Genomic DNA, 21031 nt, shown 5'->3' on the forward strand with positions numbered 1-21031 from the left:
GAAGAAATCTCCATATCTTTCCTAGTGTGATGTAATGTATAGTAACTCATAGGTAAAGATCAAACAAAACAGGTTATTTCCAGGCTGCTAATACTACTACTACTAATAATAATAATAGTGATCAGGAAATATATTTATACTTAGTCATAAGTACTGTTTTCAAGGTGATGCACTACAAAAGCTAGGAAAGAAACTAGTTGTGCATGAATCTAAGGCTTATTTTTTTCCTCTTTACTGTCTATATCTATCTTTATTAAAGGAAACATTTATCCCACTAAAAATATTTTCTTCTCCCTGCCCTTTCCAAATAAAAACAAAAACATCAAAATTTGTTAAAAAATTGACAGCTTCTGGCAATAGAAATTAACAATCACTTAGGAATAATGTAACATCAATATTCTAAAAGGAAAGCAATTTAGAACAGTCAAACAACTAACAAAATAATTTTAAATGCTTATTTATGCTCAATACATCATTTCAAAAAGAACGATATATCAAAAGTAGAAGTTAAAAATATAACAGAAAATTTTAAAATTTTTAATATTGAATCAAAATGTAAAGTAAATGTCCATACTTTACAAAACTAATAGAAAAACTCTTTAGCTGACAAAATATCATGTGACCACAAACCAAATAACAAACATCTACTACTACTTTTGAATCATATTTGCACTTATTTATATTGCTCAGCTTGAATAATTGATTTTCTACCCTAACTCTGGTTTCTGTTTATATATATCACTCTATTCTCAATAATTGTATTAATATTGTTCTTCCTATTAAAATAATCATTTTTGCTTGAGTGATTGTTACTATACCACTAAGGTTTTATAAAAAATAAAGTACTGTACCTTCCCTTCAGGTCAACAGCATGTATATTTGCTTTCCTCTGAATTAAAGTCTCTACCATCAGCTCTTTTTTATACTTTATGGTAAGTAAGAGTGATGTATGGCCATTCTGGAAAACAACAAAAACAGTAAATTTGCAAAAAAACCACAACTGAACTAAAACTCTTACAAAATGCTGTCTGAACATAAGTATGTAAGTAAATTAAGGATGATTTCTTCCTTCTTATCCCACAGCACTTCCATGCTCTTTGCAAAGCTGCTCCTTTGCCTAGAGTTGCCACATAAACTCTAGTCATTTCTTGAGAACACAGACTGCATCTTTTTTCTCAATAGTCCTATACCCTAAAACATATTAGTAAATTATTTAAGTATTTTATTTAATTAATAAGCCAAATTTTCAACTCTATATCAGAGTTTATCAATCTACATTCCAAAGAATATCTACTTTTCCAGAAATACCAATTCTTATCAGAAAGGTACCTTGGTTCACTGTTAGAGAACTTTTACAAAACTGTGTATTATGTATTATGGGCACATCTTTGCCACTGCTTAAGTTATTTGATGTTGATTTTTCATAGCAAACATTTATATGTGAAGAACTAAATTTGCAGGTATAGGCTTTCCAATAACATGAAAGTTTCCTCCATGTTACTCAACTCCTCTTGATTCTCTTCCATTTGTGGTGTCAGAATCTCAGATATAAGTATCAGGCACTCATGCTCCAAATGGTTCACAAAGAAATTGGGCTCTGAATTGAAAAGATAAGACTAAGAAGTCTCTTGCTTTTCCTTAATTTGTTCCTGTGTTTTTGGTTATTGTTAGAAGGAAGATATTTACCTTACAAGTTAGAAAGCTGAACACAAAAATATATTCTCCCCGGAGAATGGGTGAACATCTTTTCTAGATACTCCACTTATAGGGTATAAATATCCAGCATACATAACTCAGAAAACTTCATGCACCCCAAAAATAATCTAATAAATGGGTAAAAATAATGAGGAGAAATTTTTTAAGGATGAAACATGAATGGACAACCATACCAAAATGTTCAACATCTCTATCAATCAGGGAAATGCTACAATAAGATTTAACATCACTCCAGGTGGCATGGTAATGATCAAGAATACAATGATAAATACTGGAAAAACTGTGGAGAGAAAGGAAACTTGTGCATTGTTAGAAGCACTGTAGACTAGTACAATCACTCTGGAAAATAGTTTGAAGATTCCTCAGAAAAACTAGAGATGGAACAACAACATCCCACTTGTATTTATTTTTATAAAAATAACAAAAATCAGCATAATACAGTGATAGAGCTCCTTCAATGTTTATAGTAGTCCAGTTCACAAGAATTGAATTATAAAATCAATCCAGATGCCCATCAATGGATGAAAGGATTAAAACTTGTTGTATATATACACATTATCATTCTACTTACCACATAGAAGAATTAAACTATGTCAACTGCTAGTGAATTGGTGGAAATGGAGAACAAACACCATGTTAGGTGAAAAAAGTCAAACTGAGAATCTCAAAGGTCAAATGTATTATCTCATAAGTGGAAGCTAGAATACAATAAAGGAAAGGAGGAGGAAAGGATATTATTATGAGAAGATATAGGAAAGATCATGGTATAGAAGAATATTGAGGGGCCAACTCTAAGGATAAGAAAGAAAAGGCAATGGAGAATGAACTCTTCTAAAATCATGGTAGGTGCATGCATAAATACACCACATGAAATTTCACTGATGTGTATAAGTAAAAAGAACCAATAAAAACTAAATAGACAAGGGAAAGGATGTCTGTCAGAGCAGAGGAAGGAGAAAAATGGAGCGGAGGAGGGACAGAGGGAAAGGGGGCACAAAAGGGATTGAATCATGAACTAAAATCAATTTCCAGGCATGTGTAATTTTGTTGGGATAAACCTGACAACACTGCTATGTACAACAATGACTATCTATACATTATGTATTTAATTCCTATGTGCAACTATTAAGATCAAATAAAAATAAGGCTATGAAATATGTTCTCAGTCTTATGCAATTCTAGGACTCTATTACACATGTACATTTCAAAATTCTTTTACTTTGATGCCATTTTAGTTGCTACTTAATGTGATTTACAAAATTAAGCAAAACATAATTCAGAAATTTCACATATCAATGAGCTTAAAACCAATCAATATTGATGAACTATTGTTTGCATAATTAAAAAGACACTAAATCATTTTCATTTTTAATGGACAAAGCTGAGGAGATAGAGAAGGTGTTGCTTGCAGTGAGCATAATATTTCTGTTTCTAAAAATATGTAACCTAACTAGGCACAAAATATTAAAATGGGAATATGATATTTATAGTACACATTGGGAAAATGTTACTTAAATGCTCATTTCTGTGACTTGGAAGATAGCAGAGTACAGGAAGCTGCATTCCAAGTTGTGCTGTGGTGTAAGACCAAAGCAGTGGGTGTGCAGCTTCTCAGCCTAGTTAGGTGAAAAAGAGATTTCACCAAAATTAAATACTGAACACTCAAAGAGCCTCACAGACTCAGAAATTTGAGTATTAAAACCAGAAAAAAGCACCATAGCCCACCACCAGTGACTGCTGGAGTGGATTTGGCACAGTTTTGTGGATTTACAAGTGTGAACACAGGAGGCTAAATTACAACCTGCCCCTTGGAGTGTCTTGGTACACAGAAACCTGACATCAAAAACACTGCCTAAACTTACACAACTCAGAGACTGCACTATATACTGGTGCATAAAAACCATATTTTGATGCTTAAAAATCAAGCTCTGTGTCTCAACTGGCCATGAAGAGCTGAGGTGGAGCCATTTGGGGATAAGTGTGTCACTGCGCCATCTGCAGGACCTGTGACATCAGGAAACACATATTATGCATGTGTACGCTGTAAGGGATCCCACAAAAACCACGCTGGACACGGGAAATCATGTAAGGGAGTTTATTAAGCAAACAGAGTGTCTCCCTGCAGGGTAAGAGAGAAAATGAGAGGAAAAGAAAGGGAAAGAGAAAGGGCACATGCAAGAAAGAGTATGAAAAGCGAGGAGAAAGAAAGTGAGTCAGGGGGAGAGATAAGCAAGAGAGAAAAGATGGCGGTTGATTTCCACCGGGCTAACAGTGGACCAATAATGGAGAAGGATACTTGCAAGCTGACTGATGAAACAATAGCTAGCTAGGATGTTCACAGATTGACAAGAGGTTGGGAGGCGGGGAAAATGGCTGCAACGGAGAGGGCAGGGAGCAGCTTTATACATTACATACATGCACATACACACACAGAAACACACGCATAAATGCACTGCCACAATATCATAGAGGGTGACTATTAAAGGGCCTAGGCTTTGCCTGACAGAACACGAGAGAAATGAACAGAGTAGACTCTATATAGTGGGATTCAAGTTGAAAGGGCAATGAGGGTCTCTACTCATTTCTCCTTTGTGTTTGGCAACTCAAAGACCATCTGAAATGGGCCAACAGTATGAGCAGGTGAGGGTGAATTCACTCAAGGCTTAAATCCAGAGATACTTGCCCATGGGCTGCAATAAGTGGAGAATCAGCCCCATGAACCATGACTGGATTTCTTGGGAGGCTTCTGAGTACAGTTCCACAGCATTGACTGGCTGCTGTATAGCTCAGAGGCAGATCAATTAACTCTCTCCAAAGAAGGTCCCATCCAGCAAACCCTGATTATACCTGAAGTCAACTAGATCTCAGTGCCAGTTGCTGGAACATCCCTTAAATAAAGCTGTAACTGTGGTAGCCTGGGAGTGCATCAAACTGGTCCTAATGGACAATAAGCCAACTGACATTAAGCCCTAACACATTCCACCTAATGGAGGAGAGAAGAAAGTTTATCTTAAATAAAATAGCTTCAGTCTTAGAACACATCAAGTGGTAACACAAAAACAGGAAGGGGTTAACACCTCCTTCCTTTGCTCTATCAGTACATAACTCAAGAAAAACTGAAAAGAAATACTATTGGAAATAGACAGGGACCACCCATTCCAGTCAGATATTTGACCACCTCAGTGGAGAAGTTTTCTTCTTTGTCTCTTAAGATTTTGGATATTTTAACCTTTTTGTTCTGTCTTATTTTTTATTCTGTTCATGTGTGTGGGTGCATCTGATTTCCACCTGTGCTTACTGGTTGAGGAACATACATAAATACACGTATTTGTCTCTTTTTCTCTTGTATATAAATAATTTAACATAATTATTTGCTTTTAGCATTTCTTGTGAGGGATCAGCTTTTTGGATTGTATATCATGGTTTATTTTGTATTATTTTTCCAACACTCATTCTTCTTAAAAAATTTAGTTGTAGATGGACATAATTTCTTTATTTAATTTATTCTTATTTGGTGCTGAGGAACAAGCCCAGGGCCTCACATGTGCTAGGCAAGTGCTCCACCACTGAGCATCAATCCCAGTCCTCTCATTCTCTCTTATCTTCTAGTAACAATCAAATTCTATTGTTCTCTTTCCCTCTTACCCAAAACCTTGTTTCTTCTATATTTCCCACATTTTTGTGATCATTACCTACCACATACCTTCTGTGTTCTCTCTGTTCGCTTTCTTATAAATCTTAACAAACTTTGCAAGACACATTCTTTTCCCCTAATTAACTGTATTTTTACATTGTAACTCCTGCCCCCACCATTAATGCTACTATAAAACTTACTGTTGTTGGTGATATGGCTGACACCTGCTATTGGCTTTAAAGTCACAGCTACTTCATGGTTATTGGTTTTACTTTTAACAATTACTAAATTCACTGTTCTACTTTATTGGTACAACTAATGTTTAAGACATCAGTGTAGGATCTGGGAATTTATTTTAACTCTGTGATATGTCTGCAAGAGTAATCACTATTATCTATTGCATCCATATTCCATGATGTGCTGGGAACCCAAAACGACACCAAGAGTTCACAGGTGGAGAGAATTTGCTGCTGAACTAAACATTCCTTGACATTATTTCAACTCAAAAAAAGGGAGGAGACAAAACACCCAAACCATTAAAAATAATCCAAGGAGGAAAAAAAGAGAGGAAACTGGGGCCAACTCCTTGGCATATACTCATATTAAAAACAGAGATGTCCCAGAACAAACAAATAATAACACATAAAAGGATATGTGGAAAAAGATGAGAAATCCACCATAATTGTTACACAAGACCAAGATCTCTGAAAATATGAGAAAACAAACAAATATAATCCTTCCAATTTCACAATTCCCCAACAAAGATCCCACTGACGAGGTGGACTAAAACCCAGGAAAAGAGTGTTTTAATAAAACTTATTATCAAAATGATCAAAGAACTAGAAGAAAATATAAGGGAGGAATTAAGAGAGAAATTACAGGAGATGAAAGACCACTTTAATAAAGAAATACAAATACTGAAAAGAAACCAAACAGAACTCCTGGAAATGAAAGGCATCATCAATCAAGTTAAAAATTCACTGGAAAGCATCACTAGCAGATTAGATTGCAAAGAAAATAGAAACTCAGTCCTTGAAGACAGGGCTTCAGGCATTGAAGATAGACTGCATGTTTTTGAGGACACTGAAGGTACTACAGGAAAAACCTGTAGAACATGACCATGACATGCAAGAACTCAGGGACAACTTTAAGAGACCAAACCTGAGAATCATTGAGATAAAGAGACTATGAAGATATCAACTAAAGGTCTAAATGACATTTTCAAAGAGGTAGTTGCAGAAAATTTTCCCATAGGAGAAATGAGATAGATGGCCACAAAAAGAAGACTTACAGGACCCCAAAGAGGGGCTTACAGTAAAAAGAGAAGCTTGCTGAGAAATATCATAATTAAAATGCCTAGCATATACTAAAAGGAAAGAATATTGAAAGCCACAAGAGAGAAACATCGGGTTGCAAATTATAGACAACTCAATAAAGCTCACTTCTGATTTAACGGTTAAGACCGTAAATATCAAGAAGTCCTGGCATGAGATATTCCAAGCCCTAAAAGAAAACAACTGTCAGTAAAGGTAACTATATACAGCAAAACACAGTTTAACATTTGAGGGGGAATAAAAACATTCAATGACAAGAATTTATGTAGATTAAATACAAGTGAAATATTTTTACAGTAAAAAAAAGAAGAAACAAGAAGAATTCATGGGACCAAGCCAGCATTACAAAGCATACTCAAAGATATACTACACACAGAGAAACTCAAAAACAATTCCCAATGACCATGAACAGAGGAAGTTAAACAGAAGAATAATACACTAAATGAGAATCAAACCAGGATAAAATATAACAAAAATTATGACAGGAAACAACAAACACATATCCATACTAACAATAAATGTTAATGGTCTTAATTTCTCAATTAAAAGACAGATTAGTAGAATGTGTCAAAACCAGAATTCAACTCTATGATGCTAAGAAAAGACTCAGCTTACAGGCAAAAACAATCCCAGATTGAAGGTAAAAGGATGGCAATGTATAAATTTTCCAGGCTTATGGTCAAAGAAAACAGGCAGGAGTAGCTATTTCTCAATTCTGGTAAAATAAATTTCAAGCAAAAATTAATCAGAAGAGATAAAGAAGGCCACTTTATCATGGTAACATGAAAAATCCAACAAGAAGTTACAAGAATAGTAAACATTTATGACACAAATGTGAACACACACAATTACACAAAAGAAATACTACATAACCACATAATACTAAATATTAGGGTAAGTGAGTTAAATCCCAACCCCAAAACACTGGTGATTTCAACACACCCCTGTCAGCAACAGAGAGGTCATCAATATATCAAACATACTTTGAGCCTAGTCAACACTATACTAAAATGGACCTAACTGATAACCAACCTAATATTCCAATCTCAAAGAGCTGTATTTACCCTCATCTCAGCAACACTGGATGTGTTTCCAAAATAGATCATATTCATGGCTAAAAAATCAAATATTAGCAAGTCAAAATCTGATGTAATCCCATGTATTCTATTAGAAAAGAAAATGTAAATGACATAAATACAGGGAGGTTGAACAACGCTCTCCTAACTGCAGAACTGATCAACAAAGAAATAAGAATAGAAATTAAGAAATTCTTATAAACTAATGAGACCAAAGACTGAGCGTATCAATGTATCTGGAATTGTATAAAAGCAGTTCTAAGAGAAAAACTTACGGCACTGCTTGCCTACATTTAAAAACTTGACAGATTCCAAATAAATAAGCCTATATTCCACTTCAAGGCCTTGGAAAAAGAACAGACTAAGCCCCCAAATCAGCAGAATTCAGGAAATGATTAAGATCAAAGGAAAAATCAATGAAACTGAGAATAACTGAACAAAACCCAGGATCAATGTAATGACGAGTTGGTTATTTGAAAAAGACAAAGTTGACAAACAAAATGGAGAGAAAAAATCAACAATATCAGTGATGAAAAGGAGACTGCACACTAGAACCTTCTGAAATCCAGAGAGTTATATGAATCTATGTTGAAAATTTCTACTATAATAAATAGCAATATCTAGAAAACATTGACAAATTTCTAAACACATATGACCTGCCCAAATTGAAATAGAAAAATGTATAAAATCTAAACAGAACAATACCAAGTATAAATTGAAATAGCAATTTAAATCTTCCACAATAAGAAAGCTCAGACCCGAATGGATTCTAAGTTGAGATCTACCAAATCTTTACAGAAGAACTAACAGCATTCTTTCTCAAATTATTCCATCAAATTGAAAGGGAGGAAACTTTCCTAAATATATTTAATGAAGCTGGTATAACCCTGACACCAAAACACACAAAGACATATCAAGGAAAGAAAATGACAGAGAAATAGCCCTGATAAATATAGATGCAAACATCCTTAAAATATTAGCAAACCATATTCAAAAGGATGATGCACCAAGAACAAGTGGGTTTCATTCCACGTATGCAAGGTCAGTTAAACATACACAAATCAATAAATACGATTCATCCCTTAAACAGAATTAGGGGTAAAAGTCATGCAATCATCTCCATAAATGCAGAAAAGACATTGGATATAATCTACCACCCATTCATTTTGAAAACACTGAAGAAGCTAGGAATCAAAGTTACTTACCTCAACATTTTAAAGGCCATGTATGACAAGCCCAAAGCCAATAAACTAAATGAAGAAAACCTAAAAGCAAGTTCACTAAATTCAGGAACAAGACAAGGCTACACACTCACCATTCATATTTAATACAGTCCTCAAATCATTTACCAGATTGACCAGGCAAGAAAAGAAAAAGAATACAAATAGGAGAAGTCAAACTCTGTTTGCTGAAAACATGATCCTATATCTAGAAGATTAAAAAAAAAAAAGCTTCACCTGAAGATTTTAGAGCTTATAAAGGAGTTTAGCAAAGTAGTAGGATACAAAATCAACACCCATAAATCAGTAGTTTTCCTATACCCCCAGAGTGATTCAGTTGAGAAAGGAATCAAGAAAAACATCTCATTCACAATAACCTCAAAAAATTAAGTACTTAGGGATTAATTTATCCAAGGAGGCAAAAGACCTCTACAACATAAATAATAGAACACTGAAGAAAAAGAACATTTAAGAACTGAGAAGATGAAAAGACATTACATGTTCTTGAACAGGCTGAAACAATATGGTGAGAATGGCAAAACTACCAAAAGCAATACACAGATCCAATACAATCTCAATTAAAATACTAATTATCTTCTGGACAGAGTTAGGAAAAATCAACTCTTAGATTTACTTGGAAGAATAAGAAATCCAGAATAGCTACATAATAGTAAGCAAGATAATTGAAGCAGGAGATATGAAATTACCTTATCTAAAATTATACAACAGAACCATAGGAGCAAAAACATTATGATACTGGCGTCAAACTAGATATGAAGAGAAATAGAATAGAAGGGACAGAGAAAAATCCACAAACCTCTAACCATATGATATTCGACAAAGTTGCCAAAAATGTATCTTAGGGAAATGACACCCTTTATAATAAATGGTGCTGGGGCAAATGGAGAGGTGTTTTTTGAAAAACAAAATTAGGCCCTGGTCTTTCACTCTGCACAACCCTCAAATTGAAATGGATCAAAGATTAAAAATTAGACCTGATAATTTCAGCTGCTAGAAGAAAACATACTGTCAACACTTAAACATAAAAGTGCTGGCATCAGCTTTCTTATGAAGCTCTATAAAGTGCAAAAACTAAAACCAAGGATCAATATTTGGGATGACACCAAACTGAAATTTCTGCACAGCAAAGGAAATGATTAAAAATGTGAAAAGAGAGCATACAGAATCAGAGAAAATCTGGGCAATTTCTTTTATACCTTTTAATTATATTAATTCCCTATTAATTCCTTCAATGGGGAACTTATATCCAGAATACACAATAACTAAAACCCACCAAAAAAAAATACCCAATCAATAGAAGGGCAAGCAACTGTGCAGAAACTTCTTCTCAAAAGAAGAAACACAATTGGACAACAAAAATAGGAAAAAATGTTCAACATCTCTAGCAATCAAGAAAATTCTACATAAGATTCTATCTCACTCTGGTCAGAATGGTAATGATCAAGAACAGGGAAATGAGTAAAACCCAGTGAGGTTGTGAGGAGAAAGGAGCACCTGTGCATGGTGGGTGAACTGCAAACATACCATTCTGGAGAGCAGTGTGGAGAATCCTCAAAAAATGTAGGGATGCCTGGGAGGTTTCAAGGTGTTAGAATAGAGCAGGTCACTTTCCTGGCTTCTCCGCAGTGTGAAACCAAGAAAGAAGACAGGCAGCTTCTCAAGTGAGGTTGGAGAACAAAAAAAGAGTGAGGCTTTAGGGAACTTAATACTGGACAAACAAAGCAGATAAAATGAGGAAGAAACCTCCAGGGTCATAGCTGCTGCTGCAGCTGGAGACACCAGTCAGAGTGACCCCTCTCTGGGCACAGTGGAGGGATAAGGGTATCAAGGAAACCCACACTTTTAGGAGGAGTGAGGCATGTCTGTATACAGAGTTTGCAGATCAAAGTCACTGCTTGACTAAATGGAAAGGTTCATTTCACAGCAGTCTTGTGTGAAAAACCAACCATATTTCTATGTGTGGCATATGAAGGACATAGGAAGGAACTATTTTGAATCCACATATTGAGTAACTGATATCTTTGGGACCCAAGTCCTAGCAAACCTGAGTCTGTCCCAAAATATAGGCCAGGCAAAAGCAAAATGCATGACAAAGAGTGTACCCAAGTTGCAAAGAGAAAATTTAACATGTGAGGTTTACACAAAGGACAACAGGTCATAGAATCCCATCTGGCACTCCCCCTCCCCCTCTAATACAGCTGCTTGCAAGGCAGACTGGGAGACACAGGTTTGGCCAGGAATTAAAAAGTGTAGGTGTAGGAGAGACTGAGTTTGGACACTGAACTTGACACCATGAAATATGCAGTCAGCAGGTGACATAGTGAACTAAGAATTGGCTCCTACACCACACAAGTGGACCCCAGGGGAGATCCTGGGCAGCAGACTTCCAGAATAGACTGGCAATTGCTGAGCTCTAGAGGTGCACTTATTGAGAATCTCCAGGCCAACTGACATCCAGAGAAAGAGTCTAGACCCTACCTATGCCCAAACCCTGCACCCAGCAGTTCCACCTACAGGATTGTCTCTCACAATTGCAACTCCACCCTGAGGTTATAGCAAGCATCACAAACCAGACAAAACCACCTAAGGGCTGAGTAGGAAAGCCGAGAATATTTTGAATTCCAATGGAATCAATTCTTTAACTTTTCATCAAGGTCTGTTTTTTCCCTTATGTCTTTTCTCTGCTTAATTGTGACCTTAATGTTTCATAGATATTTATACATATTCATATTTGGATTTTTCTTTTCTCATTTCCACTTTATTTGAAACTACTTATTTTTCATGGATCAGTTTTTTGGAGACTTAGGAAGTTTGATTAATACATTTCAGTTTTGATTTTTATTCTTTCATTTTTGTATTTATAATTTTTAAACTTTTACTTTATATGATTTCTCTCATCTATTTATCTTGAACCTCTTTCTCCCTTTTCTTTTGCTAATAGCCAATCTCTTTTGTTCTTTCAGTCTTTCTTTAATTTTTTGCTTCTATCTTCTCTCCTCCTCCCTCAAAATCATCACATCTTACATCACTTCTGTTTTCTCCCTGTTCAACATTCAAAATTTAAGTCATTTTGCAAAGTTAGTGTTTTCCATGTTCACAAGAACTCACTGTATCATTTCTATTTATTGTGATAACATTGTAGATGTCACAGCAGGAATTTTTGGGTTTAATGCCTTGTATAGTTTGCATTGGTTGTTGTTACCCTTAAATGACAAGTACTGGAAACCTTCAGGGACACTATAGTCTACAGAGTAGAAAAACTACTGTTTTACATCCATACTTTTGCATGAGTAGACACAAAAACAACATGATAAAGCAAGGGAACAAATCACTCCAAACAAACCAAGACACTTTTTTAAGAGAATCCATCACCACCATAGGAGATGAAATGACAAAGAAGGAGTTTAAAATGTATATAAATTAATCTGTGAGGAAAATGATGTTGAAGGAGTGATATTAGAGAAAAAATGCAGGAATGAAAGATCACTTCAATAAAGAGATAGATTCTAAACAAAAATCAAGCATAAATACTTGAAAAGAAGGTATCAATGTACCAAATTAAGTATTCAATGCAAAGCATGACCAACAGACTAGACCACTTAGAGGTCAGAATTTTAGATAATGAAGGCAAAATATATAATCTTGAAAATAAAGTTGACCATGGAAAAAAGATGTTGAGTCCATACACTGAACTTCAAAGAATATGAGATAACATGAAAAGATCAAATTGAAGATTTATTGAGATAGATGAAGGCTTGAAGAGAGAAACCAAAGGAATATACAGTATTTTCAATGAAACAATATCAGAGTGATAGAGTAAAACAGACATTATTACCTCATGTACATAAAGGACTGAATTGACTGATGTGATCCTACAATATGTATAATCAGAAAAATGAGAGGTTACACTCCATTTATGTATAATCTATCAAAATGTATAAAAGCATTCTACTGTTATGTACAATTAGAAAAAAATTTTAAAAACTTAAAAAGAAATATCAGAAAATTTCCCAAGTCTAAAGAATAAAATGGAAAATCAGATCTAAGAGGCTTATAAAACTCCGAATATAAAAAAATTAGAACACACCCACACAGAGGTATATTATTATGAAAATGACCAACATACGGAATAAGGATAGAACTTTAAAGGCTGCCATAGAAAATCAACAGGTCACATTTGGAGGGAAAGCAATCTGTATCTCAGCTGATTTCTCAGCCCAGACCCTCAGAGCTAGGAATCTTGTAACATTATATATCAAGTTCTGAAAGAAATGGATGCCAGTCAAAAAATCTATACCCAGCAAAACTGTTTCATAACTGATGATAAAATAAAAACCTTCCATGATAAGTACAAGTTAAAAGAATTCAAAGGAGAAAGCCTACACTACAAAACATACTCAATAAAATATTTCAAATGAAGAAATAAGATAATAAAATAAAAATGAGCAAAGGAAGGAGCCACACTAGAATAATTGTCAGAGGAGAAACTAATTTAAATTAAAAATCAAAGATTAATCACAATGACAGTAAATAAAAATCATGTCAATAACAACATTAATGTTAATGACCTAAACACATCAATAAAAATACATAAATTGGTAGATTGGATTTAAAAAGAAAACCCAACAGTACACTGTCTCCAGGACACTTACCTCATCAGCAAAGACATTCACAGACTGAAAGTAAAAGAATGGGAAAAAACATAACTCACGTGGATCTCATAAAGAAGCAGAAGATTTTATCCTCATATCAGATAAAGTGGAGTTCAAACCAAAGTTAATCAGAAGTGACAAAGAAGAACATTTCATACTGCTTCAGGAAATTACATATCAACAAGTCATAACAATCATAAATATTTATGCCTCAAACAAGGGAGTCTCTACATGCATCAAACAAAGCCTTCTCAATTTCTAGAATCAAATAGACCACAACACAATAATACTGAGTAACTTTAAAACACCTTTCTCACCACTGGAGGGAATCTCCAAACAAAAACTTAACAAAGAATCTGGAGAACTAAAAAATGCAATAAAAAATTTAGACAACATATATAGGATATTTCATTCATCAAACACTGTACCTTTTTCACAGCAGCACATGGATCCTTCTCTAAAATACACTAAATGTTATGCTACAAAGCAACTCTTAACAAACATGCAATATCGAGATAAAAGTTTTCATTCTTTCAGATCCTAATAGAATGAAATTAGAAATCAAAATTAAATACAAAACAATCTTCTCTAACACCTACAAATTAAACAATACTCTACTGAATGACCAAAGTAGCAGAAGAAATCAAGGATAAAATTTTAAAAAACTAACACAGGTAAATGAGAATAGAAATACAACATATCAAAATCTCTGGGACAATATGAAGGCAGCGCTAAGAGAAGGGCCCATTGCATTCAGCTCATTTATTTAAAGAATAGGAAGTCCCTAATAAGTAAACTAACAATTTCATCACAAGGCACCAGAAAAAGAAAGAAGACAGGGAATAATTAAAATCAGAGCTGAAATAAACAAAATTGAAACAAAAAAAAAATACTCAGACTAGCAACACAACAAAAAGCTGGTTCTTTCAAAAAGTAAATGAAATTGATAAACCTTCAGACACACTAATCAACAAGAAGAAAAAATGCAAATTCCTAAAATTTACATTGAAAAAGGAAATATCACCACAGATACTACCTAAATACAGATGATATTCAGAAACTATTCTGAAAATTTATTCTCTAATAAAATATAAAATGTTGAAGACACCAGAAATTTCTACAGACATATGAACTACCCAAATTAAATCAGAAAGAAGTAAGAGATTTAAACAGATAAATTCAAGCAATTAAATTGAAGATGCCATCAAAAGCCTACTGAGAAAGAAAGCAGAAGACCAGATGAATTTTTAACTCAGTTCTATCAGACCTTCAAAGAAAACAGCAATACTACTCAATTTATTCCATGAAGTAAGGAAGGGGGTAATGTATCCAAAGTAAATGAAGCTAGTACATCTGATAACAAAAACAAAAACAAAAAGGCACATCAAGAGAAAGAAATTTTCAGATCAATATTCCTGATGAATATAGATGAAAAAATTCTCAATACAATACTGGCAAGTTGCATATGAAGACTTATTTAAAAGATAGTGCACGGTGCTCAAGTGAGGTTCTTCCCAGGGAACAAGGTTGTTTCAACATATGGAAATCAGTACATAAAATTCAGCACATCAACTGATTTAAAGGCACAAATCACATGATTATGTGAATAGATGGCAAAAAGCCATTTGACAAAATAGAGCATTCATTCATGTTCAAAACACACAAAAAAACTAGGGATAGTAGGAATATACATGAACATTGTAAGGGCTGTATATGCTAAACCCAAGGTCAACATCATTCTAAATGGAGAATAATTGAAAGTATTTCCTCTAAAAAATCAGAACACAACAGGAATACCCTCTTTCACTTTTTTGAGTCAACATAGTTCTGGAAACTTTAGTCAGAGTAATTAGAGAGAAGAAAGAAATTAAAGGGATATGAAAGAAAAAAATCAACTACCCTATTTGCTGACAATGTGATTATTTAAAACACAGAAATTCCACGAGAAGTTTTCTAGAACTAATAAATGAATTCAACAATGTATTAGGATATAAAATTAACACCCATAAATCAATTGCATTCCTGTATACTTGTGATGAATCAAAGAGAAATTAGGAAAACTCTCCCATTCAAAAGAGCCTTAAAAATAAAACAAAATATTTGTGAGTCAATCTAACGGAATAGGTGGACAACCTCTACAATGAAAACTATAGAACTCTAAAGAAAAAGGTTGGAGAAGACCTGGGAATATGGAAAGATCTTGCATGTTTTTGTATGTGTATTTTAAAAATGACCAGACTACCAAAAAGTGCAATACAGATTTAATCCAATTCCTATTAGGTTATTAAGGTTCTAGTTGTGTTTCACAGAAATAGATACATCAGACATGAAATTTCATTTGGAAAATGAAGAAGCTGGGAATAACCAAATCATTCCTCCATGAAAAATGTGAAGCAGGAGGCATTCCAATACCAGAACTTAAATTATACTCCAGAGCTATAGTAACAAAAAGGACATGGTATTGGCACCAAAACAGACAGGAAGACAAATGGTACAGAAGAGAAGATATATAGACAAATCAATATAAATACCATTATCTCATACTAAACAAAGTCTCCATAAACACACATTGAAGAAAAAATAGCATTTTCAACAAATGGTGCTAGAAAACAGAAATCCATATGCAGAAGATTGAAATTTAACTCCTATTTCTCACTCTGAACAAAATTCAATTCAAACTGGTATTAGACCAGAAACATTGCATCTACTAGAGGAAAATGTAGGACAAACTCTCCATCATGTCAGACCAGGAACCAATTTCTTCAACAAGACTCCTAAAGTGCAGGAAATAAAATCATGAATCAACAAATGGGATGGTATCAAACTGAAAAGCTTCTTTACAGCAAAGGAAATGATCAAAAACATTAAGAGACAGCCCACAGAATGGGAAAAAATCTGTGACACCTGCATCTCAGATAGAGCACTTATCTCCAGGATATATGAAGAACTCAAAACACTTAATACCAAACAACCCCAAATAACCCTTTCAGTAAATGGGCCTCATAACTAAAGAGACACTTCACAGAAGAAATGTGATCAGTAAATATATGAAAAAAATATCCAATATCACCAGCAATTAGAGAAATAAAAGTAATACTACACTGGGATTTTCTCTCACTGCAGTCAGAATGGCAATTATAAAGCCTACAGTAACAATAGATGTTGGTAAGGATATGGGGGAAAAGTTACACTCATACATTATTGGTGGGTCTGAAAATTGGTGTAGCCCATTAGCAGTATGGAAATTCCTCAGAAAACTAGGAAAAGATTCCCATTTGACACAATTATCCCACTCTCAGCATATACCCAGAAAACTTAAAATTGGCCTACTACAGTGATACGGCCAAATCAATTTTACAGCACTTCAATTCTTAATACCTAAGCTATGAAACTAACTTAGATGCCTTTCAACAGATGCATGGATAAAGAAAATGTGGCACATATATACAATGGACTATTATTCAGTCAAAAAGAAGAAACAAATTATGGCATTTGCCAGTAAATGAATAGAACTGGAGACTATCTTGCTAAGTGAATTAAGTCAGTCCCCAAAATCCTAAAGCTATATGTTCTGTCTAATATTGGATGCTGACTCACGATAGGCAGAGTGATGGAGGAGAGGAGGTTCACAGGATTGGACTGTGTGGAGTAAAGGAAAGGAGGGAGAATAGGGATGGGAATGACCATAGAGTGAATCAGACCTAACTTTCCTATGTTCATATATGAAAGCACAACCAGTCTAACTCCACATCATGTACAACCACAAATACAGGAAGAGACAGTCTATGAATGAATTATTGTGAAAATACATTCTACTGTCATGATACCTAACAACAACCAAAAATAGGCATATGACCACCATATAATCCAACTCTTTCAGTGCTTCCTATTCTCCTGAAAAATCTAAAATTACCATACTATGGCAACTCTCCCACAATATTTACAGTAATATTATGTAATTGACCCAGGTATACCCAGGTATGTTATATATATATATATATATATATATATATATATACACACACACACACACACACATGTATATGTATATCTGATATGTAATCTATATTGTATTGCATATTTGTTATATAATATGTATTATATACATAACAATATATAAATTAATATATACTACTTATCATATAAATGATATGTACATTCTACATATAAAATGAATAAAATTTTTTCACTTGTTGGTAAATGGGTGGAAATAGAGAATATCCTGCCATGTAAAATTAGCCAAACTCAGAAACTCAAAGGTCAAACATTTTCTCTCAAAAATGGAAGTTACAGTAAAATAAAGCAAGGGGGAAGAAAAGGTAACATGAGTGACCAATCAAATGCAAACTCACGGATAAGTAAAAAGATGTCCAGAAAGGGAGAGGAAGAAGAATGAGGCAGGGGAAAGATCATGAGAGGCAAAGAGGGAGGTCAAGGAGGTCAGAACTGAAATTAATTTCCAACCACATCAGTTTGTCAGGATTGAAACCAAGTCCCATTTGCATCCACATCAGTTTGTCAGGATGAAATCAAGTCTCATGTATAACTATAAAACTATCATAATAATTTAAAATAAAATAAAAACCAATTTCTAAATTATAAACTTTAATCCATTTCAAAGAGATTTATAATATATTGTATAGAGCAGATTCTTGTAAATTAATAGAAACTATCAAAAGAACCCTGAAATCTGTATAAGAGTAAACTCTAAAACAGGAATTGTATACTTATTTGAGGAAAAGTAGGTCATCAGAGTGAATGCTACATTTTGACAACAACAAACAGAACACTCCTCCATGCTATGCAGGAGGCACACTGCACACCCTCGCCACACAGTAATGGGGCTCAGAGGGGCACATTGGTTCTGCATTCTAATTTAAAAAAAAAAAACAAACAAAAACCTGAATAAAAATCCACATTTGTTGACCAATGTCACAAATACACATATTTCAAGTATTTTTTAAATAATGGTGTCTGGTGTATACCTTGGTTTTGGCTTCCAAATTCACATTTAGTGAAATCAGTTTTTCCACTCAAGATGGTGACTTCAAAGCAACAGCCAGGTGGAGAGTTGTTTCATTCCTGATGTTATGAACATGTGGATTGGCACCATATTCTAATAGGATATTTGCATACTGCTCTTCCATGTACTGCAGGGCCTGTTTGTTTTATACCAAGAAATAAACTCTAATATTTGAGAATCAAAGAAAAACATTTCATGTTTTACTAATTACTCACATTTAGATTGAATTAATCAATTTTTCTCCTAATCATTTCAATCAAATTTTTTCCTACAGAAACCCATGGCTACCTCTACCATCATCAATGGTGTGTTGTCATCAAGATCACTGAGATCGGTCTTAAAATTCTTCTTTATTCAAAAATCTACCATATCTGCTTTGCCAAAGGCACAGGCATAATGTAGAGTAGTCCTATGAAGTAAGAGGCTTTGTTAGGACCTCATAAAATACCCTCTCAAAAATCTTAAATTATTAATGAAATTATAAACATGAAATAACAGGCCATTCCTCTGCTATCTTCCAAGGAAAGTACAATATTTACCAGCTGTTATTACATACTGAATTAATGAATTAGCATCCTATTTCTACACACTTTTTCTTTTCCCTTTCTTTTTGTTGGTACTTCTAGGGTTCGAACACAGGGGTACTTGATCCAAAAGTCATATCCTTAGAACTTTTTATTATTATTACTTTTAATTTTGAGGTTTGGTCTCACTAAATTTCCCAGACTGGCACTGAACTTGTAATGCTTCTGCCTGTCCTCCAAATCACTAGAATTATAGGCATGAGTTAGTGTGCCTGGTCCCACTGATCTTTTAATTTTGTTTATTCTGTTTTTGTGGTGATGGTGATGGACCCCAGAGCCTGGAGTCTCCTAGGCAAGAGCTTTACCACTGAACCACATTAAAAGCCAAGAGCATCCCACTTGCCTATAAAGAGCATGGCCCTTGAATCTAGTTCAACATTGGCTGGAATTCTACTTTAACCTCTGTGACTCACTAGTTAGCCCACCTATCCCTCAATTTTATCACCGATAAAATAAGGATTAAAGTCAGTAGTTACCTCTCAGGATACTACAGTAATGCTTAAATGGGAATCTATGCAAAAATTTGAACAGTTTCTAGAACAAGCAACAGTTCAATAATTGTTGCCTTGTCGGCTATTGTAATTATTACTATTACTATGAATCAATGAAGTATCTGAATTAATAAAATAGTACTAATATAGTGATTTTACTGATATCTTTTAAGGACTATGTATTTCAGTCAGTCTTAGATGCTCTTTTTTCTATCATTTTAACATCACTGACTTTGGGATGCCACTAAAATTTAGGCCTCATTACAAGTATAATTGGGAACATTCTATTTTTTATTCATACATTAAAGAACCACCACATAATCCACAGTGCCTTACCTTGAGTGAAATGTAATGCAAACAAGAGGTCTATAGTGGTTCTAGTCATATGTGTGGATTGAATTTAATATTAGTTCTTAAAATTACTATAGGTAAAGAGATATGAATGATAAAACAAGACCAAATTTAAAACATAATAATCCTTGCTTTTCATTTTTTTTTTCAAGTAACTTAGAGCGATAGGAAATGTAGGACCCAAATGAATTAGCATGGTTCACTTTATTCAATATTTAGACTTATAGGATGTATGTAAATCAGGTATTTCCAATGTTCAATATGTAATACTGCTCTAACTTTTAAAACAGGCAGTTTACAGTTTCCTACCTCCAGAAGTGCTTCTGTGTAAGGAAAGGGTTTACTTGAAATCAAGTCCTATCTCTTTAGTTTTAAATGTCTGATCAAGTAAACATAAAGCTTATAGTGAAGAGTTTTAAGAGAGATTATGTCAATTATATACTAGATATTCAGTGTATGGGTTTAAGTGAATAGAATAAAAGAAGAGGTAAGTATGCTTGAGTTCAATTTTTTAAGGAAAACTTACAAAGTAAAGCAATACTTTGGCAGTAGTAATAATCTTTTACACTTGCTCTTTTCTTTTTTGTCAGAATTCCACTAAAGTAGAATTAACCTATGATGACGTTTATGTAACAAGCCCTACATATAAAAATTCACGTGTAATATCTGTAAACACAGATGAAAAGGTTTCTTTCATTTCTGCATAGAAATGAACAGGAAACGCAACTTCCTCTTTATACATTTTGTGTTGGCAAGGACTGTCCTAAGAAAGAATGAAGTGAAAAGAAGACATCCTTTATTTCTACCTCTTTAAAAATTTTTATTTCTTTCATTTTGGTGCTGGTGATTGGATGCATGCTCTTTAGCTTGCTAAAGTCAAACTGATTTAAATCAGACAAAGTACTCTTTTGCAGATGCTCATGTGATTT

At 34.0% G+C, this 21031-nt stretch overlaps 1 long non-coding RNA gene across 1 annotated transcript in view; it reads right to left on the reverse strand.

The window, feature by feature from the left end:
• LOC124974170 (uncharacterized) overlaps positions 1 to 21031 on the reverse strand; it is a 60364-nt gene that overhangs the window by 9634 nt on the left and 29699 nt on the right. The window contains exon 4 of the long non-coding RNA XR_007106758.1: positions 852 to 958. This is a non-coding gene — a long non-coding RNA (uncharacterized LOC124974170). The remainder of the gene's footprint in view (positions 1 to 851; positions 959 to 21031) is intronic.

The sequence above is a fragment of the Sciurus carolinensis genome, unplaced genomic scaffold, assembly GCF_902686445.1.
Source record: "Sciurus carolinensis unplaced genomic scaffold, mSciCar1.2, whole genome shotgun sequence".
In the NCBI taxonomy this organism is placed as follows: Eukaryota; Metazoa; Chordata; class Mammalia; order Rodentia; family Sciuridae; genus Sciurus; species Sciurus carolinensis.